This window comes from Dioscorea cayenensis, chromosome 1 (assembly GCF_009730915.1).
Source record: "Dioscorea cayenensis subsp. rotundata cultivar TDr96_F1 chromosome 1, TDr96_F1_v2_PseudoChromosome.rev07_lg8_w22 25.fasta, whole genome shotgun sequence".
In the NCBI taxonomy this organism is placed as follows: Eukaryota; Viridiplantae; Streptophyta; class Magnoliopsida; order Dioscoreales; family Dioscoreaceae; genus Dioscorea; species Dioscorea cayenensis.
The window spans coordinates 29,296,665-29,307,968 of NC_052471.1; positions in this window are offsets into that span (position 1 = coordinate 29,296,665).

Here is an 11,304-nt window from a genome sequence, read left to right on the forward strand (position 1 = left end):
ATTAATCCACTTTCTGTACAATTTTTGTTGTTGATGTAAAAATTTCCAGACATGTACTCTTATATTATATATTGAAGGTTTAAGTTGAAGGGTTGTTTTGTGTCGTTATGTGATGCTCAAAAATTGTTGTAAATTTTTTTATGGAGGTTTATATATATATATATATATATATATATTAGTGCATTGTGTACTCTCTGCAGTTATCCATTTTTATTATCATATTGAAGGTTTGTTATCATATTGAAGGCATGAGTTGAAGGTTTGTTTTGTTTTGTGTACTTTCTTAAGTTTTCCATTTTTATTCTCCCATGGTTAAGTACTATATTTTTCAAATTTCATCACCCGTTGCAGTTATATTTTTTTTGTTTTGACTATTGTTGTATGGCTCTTTACCTTGTGTGTTCATTTAGGATTCTGCTATCTTTAACATTAAGGCTAGTGTATAATGTTTTTGACAATCGAATACTAGTATGATATTTGTTATCGATATTAAAGTTGTCAATTACATTTTTTATGCTTGATAATTCCTTGCATATCTACTTCATCATGATGTAAGAAAGTATGAATTTGTTGATTAGAACGGGAATTCACTTTAGTGTGAAGCACTTTATGAGTTCTTCTATCTGTGCTTATTTTACATTGACGCAAGCTTTTTGTTTTCTATATTATGTTTGTAGTTTAGAATTCAATAAACTATTTCATCAATTCAGAGCTAAAATCTAAGTAGTTATACACATCACCTCATGATGCTTTCCTTTTATAATTTCACCAAAAGGAGTTTGATTTCATAAAAAAAAAACCTTTAGTTAAAACTCAAAGAAATTCCCACGAGATCAAATTCAAACATACACCAGTTGCTCAATCTGAACAAGAACTAATAATACGGTCTGAGATTAATTCTAACGAGGACTTGTGATCAGTGAACCAATTTCCATCAAACACAAAGTGCAGGAAAAGGTAGGTTATATATCTTTAGTCCTAGGGCTTCCAAAGAGTATTTGTACTAGAACGTAAGCCCTATTTGACATCTCCAGTTAGTTGATCGTATTTCCCCATTTACCCCCAGGGCAACCGAACAAACGCTTTCGCTTTGCTTTCTCTCACCAAGGGTTCATCATCCACAAGTAACGCTCCTTGTCTAGGGTAAAGGAGGAGGAAGAAGGAAGCCACTAACTTGGCGTCTTAATGCTAATGTAGACAACTTAGGTAAAGTGCAACATCCAACAAGGATGGATGATGTGTCACAAAGAAGCTAATAAGGATTTTTCAGTAGCCATGTCAGCTTTTTAAGTCCTGAAACTCTTGGGCCTGGAAAAATAAAATTAAAGATGAGTGATCATTTTGATATAAATTGAAATTCTGCTAAAAAATGAAACAAAACTATAGTTAAGCAACGTATTGAAAAATTACCCTCTTATTTTTTTATTGATAAAAAATAAATCTGTGTTGAGTTGTCATAGCAAAGAAAAATTGATTAAATGTTGAGGCGTGTGACAAAGAGCAAGTTGCAATTAGTGGACCACATTACAAATAAAGACTCATTTTATATGATCCTTCCGATCTTGGCAAGCTCATTGCAAGCAATTTTATCTTCTCATGCTTTTTTTGATTTTTCATTTTAGTGGACCATTTAACACCTAGACTTCAATGAATACATCATCATTTTATTGTAATTCAAATCAAATTATTTTCTTTTATTATCTAGAATTTAAAAAAAAAAATTGTAGTCCAAATGTATGTTAAGAGTAATGGACTTGACATCCACATCATTCGGGAAACTTATTCGATAAACCTTGTATAGCATTACTCTTAACATACATTTGGCATCCACATCATTCTTAATTTATCATATAGTTTTGTTTATTTTTTAAAATACAATATATTTTTAATAATATTATTATTTCCACAAATCATCTAAATATTATAGTTATTTTTTTTTAATAAAATGTGGACAAATCACGTCAGAGTAGTGGCGGAACGAGAAGCAAAATAAAAGGGGTGCTCATATAAAAAATTATAAATTTTTTTTGAAGTTTTTTCAATTCAAAAAGAAAATATAATTGGATTAATTGAACGACATATTTATTGTAGTTTGGCCGACCCAATTGTTACACAAAAAAAAAATACATTTATAATTTTTTTAATACAAGAGGGGCCAAACAATAATTTTTTATAAATATTTTCTAAAAATATATATTTAAATAAATATTTTTTAATATATATATATATATGTTATATCCTAACTAATAAAAATCACCGGTTTAACCGATCAATATTTGTGATTTTTTTCTAATTTTTATTCTATATAAACTAATTTGTAATAAATGAAGGCTAAACAATAATTTTTTGAAAAAAAATTCTTTTATATTATATAAACTAATTTATAAAATATCTAAATAATAAATATTAATTTTGTTGCAAACACTATTTTTTTAACTATCAGTATTAATTTGTAAAAAAAATAATATTTTTAGAAAAATGAAAATAAAGATCCAATGAATTAATAATAATAATAATAATATATATATATATATATATATATAGAGAGAGAGAGAGAGAGAGAGAGAGAGGTGCTTCCAATTTCCAACTCCCTCCCTGAATCCCTCTAATATGTATATATATATATATATATATAAGACCATACATATTCTGGGGACGTTCACAGAACGTCCCCTGAATTGAAAAAGGTAGAGAGACAGTGAAACAAGAGAGATAAAGGCACAAGTAAGTTGCTGAACAGTGTTTATAACAGTGGGAAAATATTGTACTGGGTCCGAACGGGTTTGTATGGTGTCTCTCGGTTGTGTTTTAGTTTATTTTGCTCTTACACGTAGATTTCAAAATCTACTAATATTCTCAGCAAACTGAACCTCTATATCTAATATTGGTTGGTTGGGGCCTTAATCCCCTCCATTTCCCCTGATCAGGGTATGCACATATGTAAAATTATTACCTCACACACCGGTGTAAATTGAGGTTCAAACCCTCCTTCTCGGTAAGAACATGAGCACATTACGCATAGGATTCGGTGCTAATAAAATAAGAGGTCATTGGTATTTAAATATTATAGTTTATTAAATAATCACATAAATATTTGTAAGAATATATAATTTTTTCCTAACAACTTCTTGGTGCATGGCCATTGGGTTCTTTGCATATGGTGTTCACGTACTTAATGGAGAAACGGGATCAAATCTCAATTCATGTAAGTTTAGGACATATATGTGTTGAGATAGTATTTCTACTCTTGTGCACGTTGATTTATCCATGTTTCATTAAAAAAAAAATTTAACTAAAGATTTTTTTTGGCCAATAACCAATTTAATTTAACAAAAGTAACTTTTTGATAGAGAATAAAAAAACAAGTAGACTTAATTGAAACATTTGTTAGTCATCCTTTCTTTAGAATTAAATTATATACATTAATATGTTGGGTTGTGGACCACACAATATGTAGGGATATAAGGACTTATGTACATAAGTTGTGTAGACGTACACAACTAATGTTTATAATTGTGTATATCTTATTATATTCAAGTTTTGAATGGACCCAAATTGTGATCTGATTCAAGTTTGAATTTGGTCCTAATTATCTAATTTTAAATGTGTGGATATACATATTAATCATATGTTGTGTAGAATTCCTGGGGGTAAAATTGTCAAATCTATGATGGGCAGATTTGTAATTAGCCTCACAAAGAATTTCTTATAAATAGGGTGTGGTCCCTGACTGAGCACGCAACGATCTGAGATTCAGGATTAGGTTTTTTGAATTAGGGTTCCCATCTCCCCTCTCTGCGTGTGATCAGTGAGAAGAACCACAAGACCCAATCACTCTCGTCATAATCAATGGATTCAAGTGCAGGTACGCTTCCGCCACTTTCTTTGTTCCTAAGCAATCTCCAAGCAAGAAGATCCAGGGTATGAATTAGGGTTTATACCCATTAGATCCATCAAGTGGTACCAGAGCCATCTTGTTTTGGAATTGTTTAGGATTTATTATAATTAAATCTTGAATTTATTGATTTTATTATGCATGCTTCGGTTGAGGTTTTTCATGCTAATATGATGATGGTTATATATACATATATTGGTATGTATTACAATTCTGAAAGAAATATTTGAAAGTCGTGCCATGGTTTTTCAATAGATTGGAAATTATATATATAGATAATATAATAATTATTTAATTAAATAAATAAATATATATATATATTGATCCAGTTTTGGAAACCGTGTGGTGCTAAGGTTTCTCAATTCTGAAAACATAGATAGTTGTTATATAAATATATATTTATTTATTTGGTTTTGAATGATTGGATTGGTTCTTCTGAACTAAATTATTTGACTTATCCCTAGGTGATGAGTGTGATGGATTTGATATTCATATATATATACTAGATTTAATTTTTATACTTCGGAGAAATTATCAAGCCCTTGTGCTAATGCCTTTCTATAAAGATTTATTAATTATCATGTATCATGGATTTCAATATATGTTTATATTTACTTTTAGTAAGTTAATTTTCATTATCACCAAAGTCAAGGTGCAGGAGCACAATTAATAATTTATATTATTTAAATTTTACTTTGATTTTGATTAGGATAATATTTGGATTTTAGTTTAATTATTATGAATTTAATTTTTAATTCATAATTATAAGGTTGTCTTAATAATCATTAGGAAATAACAACTTAGAGTTGCTTTTATAGCTTTCTTGGGTATTTACTACAATTGGTAGAAACAAAGATGTCACCAAAGTGACCTCGTTGTGGAAACCTTTTGTTTGTGAATAATCATGGTATTAGTGCATGCTTATGCTCATGCGGACAACATGTCGGCCCAAAGGAAGACCGTTGTCCCAGCGTAGATTTGTTTGCACATGTGGTAATAAGTTGTTTATAGTTATTAAGTGTCTATTGTGAGTATTTAGTCGGCCCAAAGGAAGACTTCATACTTGACTAGATTTTTACTATAAAACTTGATTACTCGCAACAAGTTGATTACTAGTGGATTGAATCTCTGTCCAAAGACTAGGTTTAATGTCACAACAATTGACTTGAAGATGGGTGGTTGTTATTTATATGCTTGATTATTATATTTTTTTGGTTATTTAATTGTGAGTTGATTTTTTTGTTAATTGCTCTATGAACAGCTGATATCATGAGTGTTGGCAATGTGTCCGCTACACTCGATGGTGTTCCCGTGCTTAGCGGCACAAACTTTAAGACTTGGAAAAAAACAAGGTGACACTTGTTTTTGGGATGTATGGATCTAGACCATGCATTAAGAGAACCACGTCCTGCACCTCTTACAGATCAAAGCTCTCTTGAGGATAGGAGAGTTTTTGAGAGGTGGGAGAGGTCTAATCGCATTGGTTTGATGATCATAAAGAATACAATCCCGGAGACTTTTCTGGACACTATGTCTGAGGAAAATGATGTTAGGCACTTTCTTGACACCCTTGAGGAACGCTTCGTAAGAAGTGATAAGGCGGAGATGAGTGCTGTCCTAAGGAAACTTGTCTCTATGCGGTATAAGGGTGATGGGAACATACGTGAGTACGTTCTCGACATGTTTCATCTAGCTGGGAAATTGAAAGGCTTAAAAATTGAATTGCCAGAAGATGTTCTGGTGCATTTGGTTTTGATTTCCCTCCCTCCTCGATTTAGTCAGTTTGAAGTGAGCTATAACTGTCAGAAGGATAAGTGGACATTGAATGAGCTCATCTCACATTTGGTACAAGAGGAAGATAGAACGAAACAACATAAAGTTGAGAGTGCGCATTTGGCATCTTCTAACTCAGGCCCTCAAAAGAAGAGGAAATACGATAAAGTTGCAGCACCAAAATCGTGTAAGAAAACCAAAGGCCCTGAAAAAGAGCATAAAGAATTGAAATGCTTCTTCTACAAGAAGGCTTCTCATGTAAAGAAAGACTGCCCCAAGTATCGCGCTTGGCGCGTAAAGAAAGGTATGTTTTTTGCTCAAGTTTGTACTGAAGTTAATTTGGTTTCAGTTCCTAGATATACTTGGTGGTTGGATTCAGCTGCTACAACTCACATAAGTGTATCAATGCAGGGTTGCCTGAACTGCCGAACGCCGAGTGATGGTGAAAGATACATCTATATGGGGATTGGAAAGGCAGAAGTCGTAGGCGTAGGGACTTTTAGATTGTTACTTCGTACTGGTTTTTATTTAGAATTGAATAACACATTCATTGTACCGTCCTTCAGACAGAATTTAGTTTCTATTTCAGTTTTAGACAAAGAAGGTTATTTTTATTCATTTGGTAATAAAAGATGTGTTCTTTATTTTAATTCGATGTTGGTTGGAACCAGTACATTAAGTGAAAGTGATAATCTTTATTTGCTTGATATGGTTAATACAAACAATGAATCCCATAATACTAAAACTAAAGGAATAAAACGTAGATTACAAAATGAAAATTCCTACTCATTATGGCATAAGCGTTTGGGTCATATCTCTGAAAAGAGAATTGATAGGCTTGTAAGAGATGGAATTATTGATGTAATTGACAAAACCAACAGTAGTGTGTGCATTGAGTGCATTAAAGGAAAGACTACAAACAAAAGGAAAGTGGGGGCCGAGAGAAGTAAAGAAGTCTTAGAACTTATACATACCGATATTTGTGGACCTTTCCCTATGGCGTCTTGGAATGGTCAACGGTATTTCATTACGTTCATTGATGACTACTCTCGTTATGGTTACCTCTACTTGTTACATGAGAAATCAGAGGCCTTAGACTTTTTTAAGTCATTTAAGGCAGAAGTTGAAAATCAATTGGGCAAGAATATAAAGGCCGTCAGATCTGATCGTGGTGGTGAATACTACGGTAGGTACGATGGATCAGGCGAGCAACGTTCGGGCCCTTTTGCTCAATACCTAGAGGAGTGTGGAATCGTTCCTCAATACACCATGCCAGGTTGTCCTAGCATGAATGGTGTGGCAGAGAGGCGAAACAGAACCCTTAAAGATATGGTAAGATGTATGATTACTCATACAACATTACCTAACTCTCTCTGGGGTGAAGCATTAAAGACCGCAGTCTATCTCCTAAATAGAGTTCCCACTAAGGCTACTGAGAAGACCCCTTATGAATTATGGACTGGCAAGAAGCCTATCCTAAGGCATTTAAAAGTTTGGGGTTGTCCAGCTGAGGCAAGGCCTTATAGGCCTAATGAAAGAAAACTGGATGCAAGGACAATAAGTAGCTATTTTGTAGGGTACTCTGAAAAATCAAGAGGCTTTAAGTTTTATAATCCTACATCACGAACCTTTTTCGAAACGGGAAATGCCCGGTTTTTTGAGGATGTTGAGGTTGGGGAGGAGAATCGAAGAGATGATTTTGTCTTTGGGGAGGATTTAGATACATCTTTCTCTGCTGTTGCTAACGATCACAGTCAGGTTTCTTTTCCTGTTGTCATTCAAACGCAACATTCGGTACATGACAGAGATGATATTATTCCTACCCATCAAGAAGAGGGTACTCAACCAGTTATTGGTGAGGAACAAGACATTCAACCTCAAATTCAAGAAGAACCGGTGCCTCTAAGGAGGTCCACGAGAGTAAGGAGAAATCCAATTTCGGATGACTATTTGGTATTTCTCCATGAACATGAAGGATATATTGACTCAATGGAAAACGATCCAGTTACCTTTAGTGAGGCAATTAATGGCTCAAACTCTCATAAATGGATCGAAGCTATGGGTGAGGAAATTCAATCCATGAAGGACAATGACATTTGGGACCTTATCCCATTGCCAGAAGGTGTGAAACCTATTGGATGTAAATGGGTCTTTAAGACCAAAAGGAATTCACAAGGCAATGTTGAAAGGTATAAGGCTGGCTCTAGTTGCGTAAAGGATTTACCTCGGAGGGAGGGCATCGATTACAAAGAGACTTTTTTTCTCCTGCTTCGCAAAAAGACTCTTTTTAGGACCATTATGGCACTTGTGGCATATTTTGGATCTTGAGCTACATCAGATGGATGTAAAGACGGCTTTTCTTAATGGAGACATTGAGGAAACCATTTATATGATGCAGCCGGAGGGATTAGTCGCTGGGAAGACCAATCAAATGGTTTGCAAACTTAAGAAATCTATCTATGGGCTTAAACAGGCTTCCCGACAATGGTATCAAAAGTTCCATCATATTGTTCTCTCATTTGGCTTTGAGGTGAACACTCGCTGAGGATTGTGTGTATCACAAGTTCGATGGGAGTAAGTATATATTTTTGATTCTATATGTTGATGATATTCTTCTTGCCAGCAGTGACAAAGGGATCCTTTGGGAAACTAAGAAATTTCTCTCTGAAAGTTTTGAGATGAAAGATCTTGGTGAAGCATCCTTTGTATTAGGGAATCCGTGATTCATCGTGATCATTCACAAGGCTCCTTTGAGTTTATCTCGAAGAGCTATATTGAGAAAAATATCGCAAAGGTTTGGCATGCGAATCAGAAGCCTCATGACACCCCCGTGTCAAAGGGAGATAAATTTAGTTTAAAGACAAAGTGTCCTAAGGAAGGAATTGAATCCATACATGCGTAACATTCCCCTATGCATATGCAGTAGGAAGTCTTATGTATGCATGAGTCCGTACTCAGTCCCCGACTTGGCATTTATAGTGGGAATGCTTGGAAGATATCAATGTAATCCGGATAGAGAACATTGGGTTGCGTACCAAAAAGGGTCTTTAGATATCTTCGTAAGACAAAGGATTACGCGCTACATACAAGAGGTTGGATAGGCTTGAGATCATCGGTATTCCGACTCAACTTTCTGTGGATGCTTGGATAGTCGTAAGTCGACATCTGGTTATATCTTCACTATGGCTGGTGGTGCTGTTTCATGGAGAAGTGCCAAGCAATCCTTGGTTGCTTCATCAACCATGGAGGCAGAATTCATCGCATGTTATGAGGCATCTAGTCATGCTATTTGGTCTGCAATTTCGCGTAAAGGATTACGAGTTGTCGAAAGCATAAAGAGACCTTTCGACGTTGTATTGTGATAATAGAGCAGTTAGCGTTTTGTTCTCAAATAACAATGTAGTTCTTCTAGGTCTAAGCATATAGACATTAAGTTCTTAGTCGTTAAAGAAAGTGTGAGCTCCCCAACCCTTAAATTAGATCCTAGCTGTCAATGTGAGCTTTTTTCAATCGAGCCATTGATTTATAAGATTTTTAAAACCCTTGCTCTTATCCTTCACGGTTACCAAATATCACGATCTGATTGCAGCTTCACCGCCTACGACCTCTTATACCCTAGCCCTCTTTTCCTATTTCATGGTGGTGCCGGTGGCAAGGACTTTGAGTGGATCTTCTTATCTGAGAGTTGTTTTTGCTTCTTTCAAGGTAGGGATCTTTGAGCTTGTTGCATAATTAATGATTATTATTGATGCCGGTTGGCTCTAGATTTATTTCTTTTTGAAACCCTAAAATTTGTTCCTATTTGTGATTCACCTTTTAAACTTTAGATTTAGCTTTGAGTTTCTAGGGTTTGTTCCCACTGTGGTTTGAAGGAGTTTTTGCTTTCTCTCGTTGATGTGTGCACTTAGGATCTTGATCATGATGTTTTTATGGATTAAATCACATCTCAAGGATGAGATCTTGCATGATATGTTTTGATGTAATATGAAGTATAGTTGATTGAGATACAATCTTTCACCATGTGAAAGCGAATTGCTAGTTGTTTTAGTTTGATAGTTTTCAGATTTTTCGTTTTTGACTATAGCAGAAATTCCTCTCCGATTTTAGGGATATTAGAGGAAGAATTTGAAGGAGAGTAAAATATAAAAGTTGTAGATTTTGATGTTATCTAAATAATTGCAAAATTTCCAGATTTTTATGATTCTGTGAGTTTGTGAGATATAGCCTCATTAGTATAATTGTCTCGGATGATATTTCTGTGCAGAACTTGAAGAATCATGGCCAATTTTGATAATCAGGGAGATTGAATTAGATAAGGTGAAAAATAAGAAAGTCGTTCCTTTTTGAGTTGTATGATTGTCAGTAAAATTTCATTAAGTTTGGAGTTGTAGGTTAAGAGATATGCATATTTTAATAGTATATGTCTGAATTATAATTTTGCAGAAATAGTTAGAAATTCAATTGAATGTTATAAATTGAGTAGTACTCTAAATTATGTGAATTTCGGCTATGTCATAGTGTTAGGTGTCTATTATTCCCAGAATTTTTAAATTTGTGATTTGGAAAAATGTGAGTGAAGTTTTGAGGGTTTTAGTACTCATTGATCATGTTGGAATTATTGATTTGGCTCTTAGAGTGGGTAATTGCTATTGTACCCTCACAATAATCAATATTTGGGGTGTAGAATAATAGTTTGAAATTTTTGCATTTTGTACTCCTTCTAAAATCTTTATATATATATATATCTATTACTTTGTTAGCTCTCGATTTTATATTTAAAGCCTACAGGATCTTTTCCCTAAATATAGGACACTGCCAAAGTGTGTAAGGTTTGAGAGTATTGTTTGCTGAATCGTAAGTATCCCACATATAAAACCCTATTATAGATATATACGTGAAAATTCAAGTTTTGTGAACTTTGGAATTTTTTTAAAAGAAAAATTACCGATTATTTTGACATATATTCTTGAATTATTTATTTATTATCCGCTTCATGTTTTGTATTCCATTACTCGATGTATTTTGATATGATAAAATTGGGGATCATATGCATCTGTAAATTCTTGTATTTTCGCTTTGTTTTGAATCTTTGTTGGCTCATCGTCTTAGTGAATAGTCTTGGTATTTTGACATGTGAAACTACCTCATGATTAATCGATGAATAACCCTCGCAGTGCTAAAACACCCGACTACGACACGTATTTTGTTATAGAAACTATAGTTTTCCCACTGAGCTCAGCATTAATTACGTTAGCTTGACGAGCTTATAAAAAGATAAATACTCCGCATTATATAACTCTCAAAACGGGAGTTAAAACATTGCTTTTTCTTACACGAAACCCACTCAAGAACCAAGAAAACAATATTTATTAATAATATTGGACCCTAATTTACCACTATGTGAAAATACATTTTGATAAATAGTATTGGACTACCATTGCTTTTGCCTATTATTATTATTATTGTTATTATTATTATTCATACATGTTTCTGTGCAAGTGAACATATATTTCTTCTTAAGACTAGTCATCATTTCCTTCTATATCATACCAAAGTATCGAATCTAGTTTTGGCTTTTTACTTTATAAGAGTGAACACATAATATGACATGTTTTTTTCTACTTTCACATTTATAT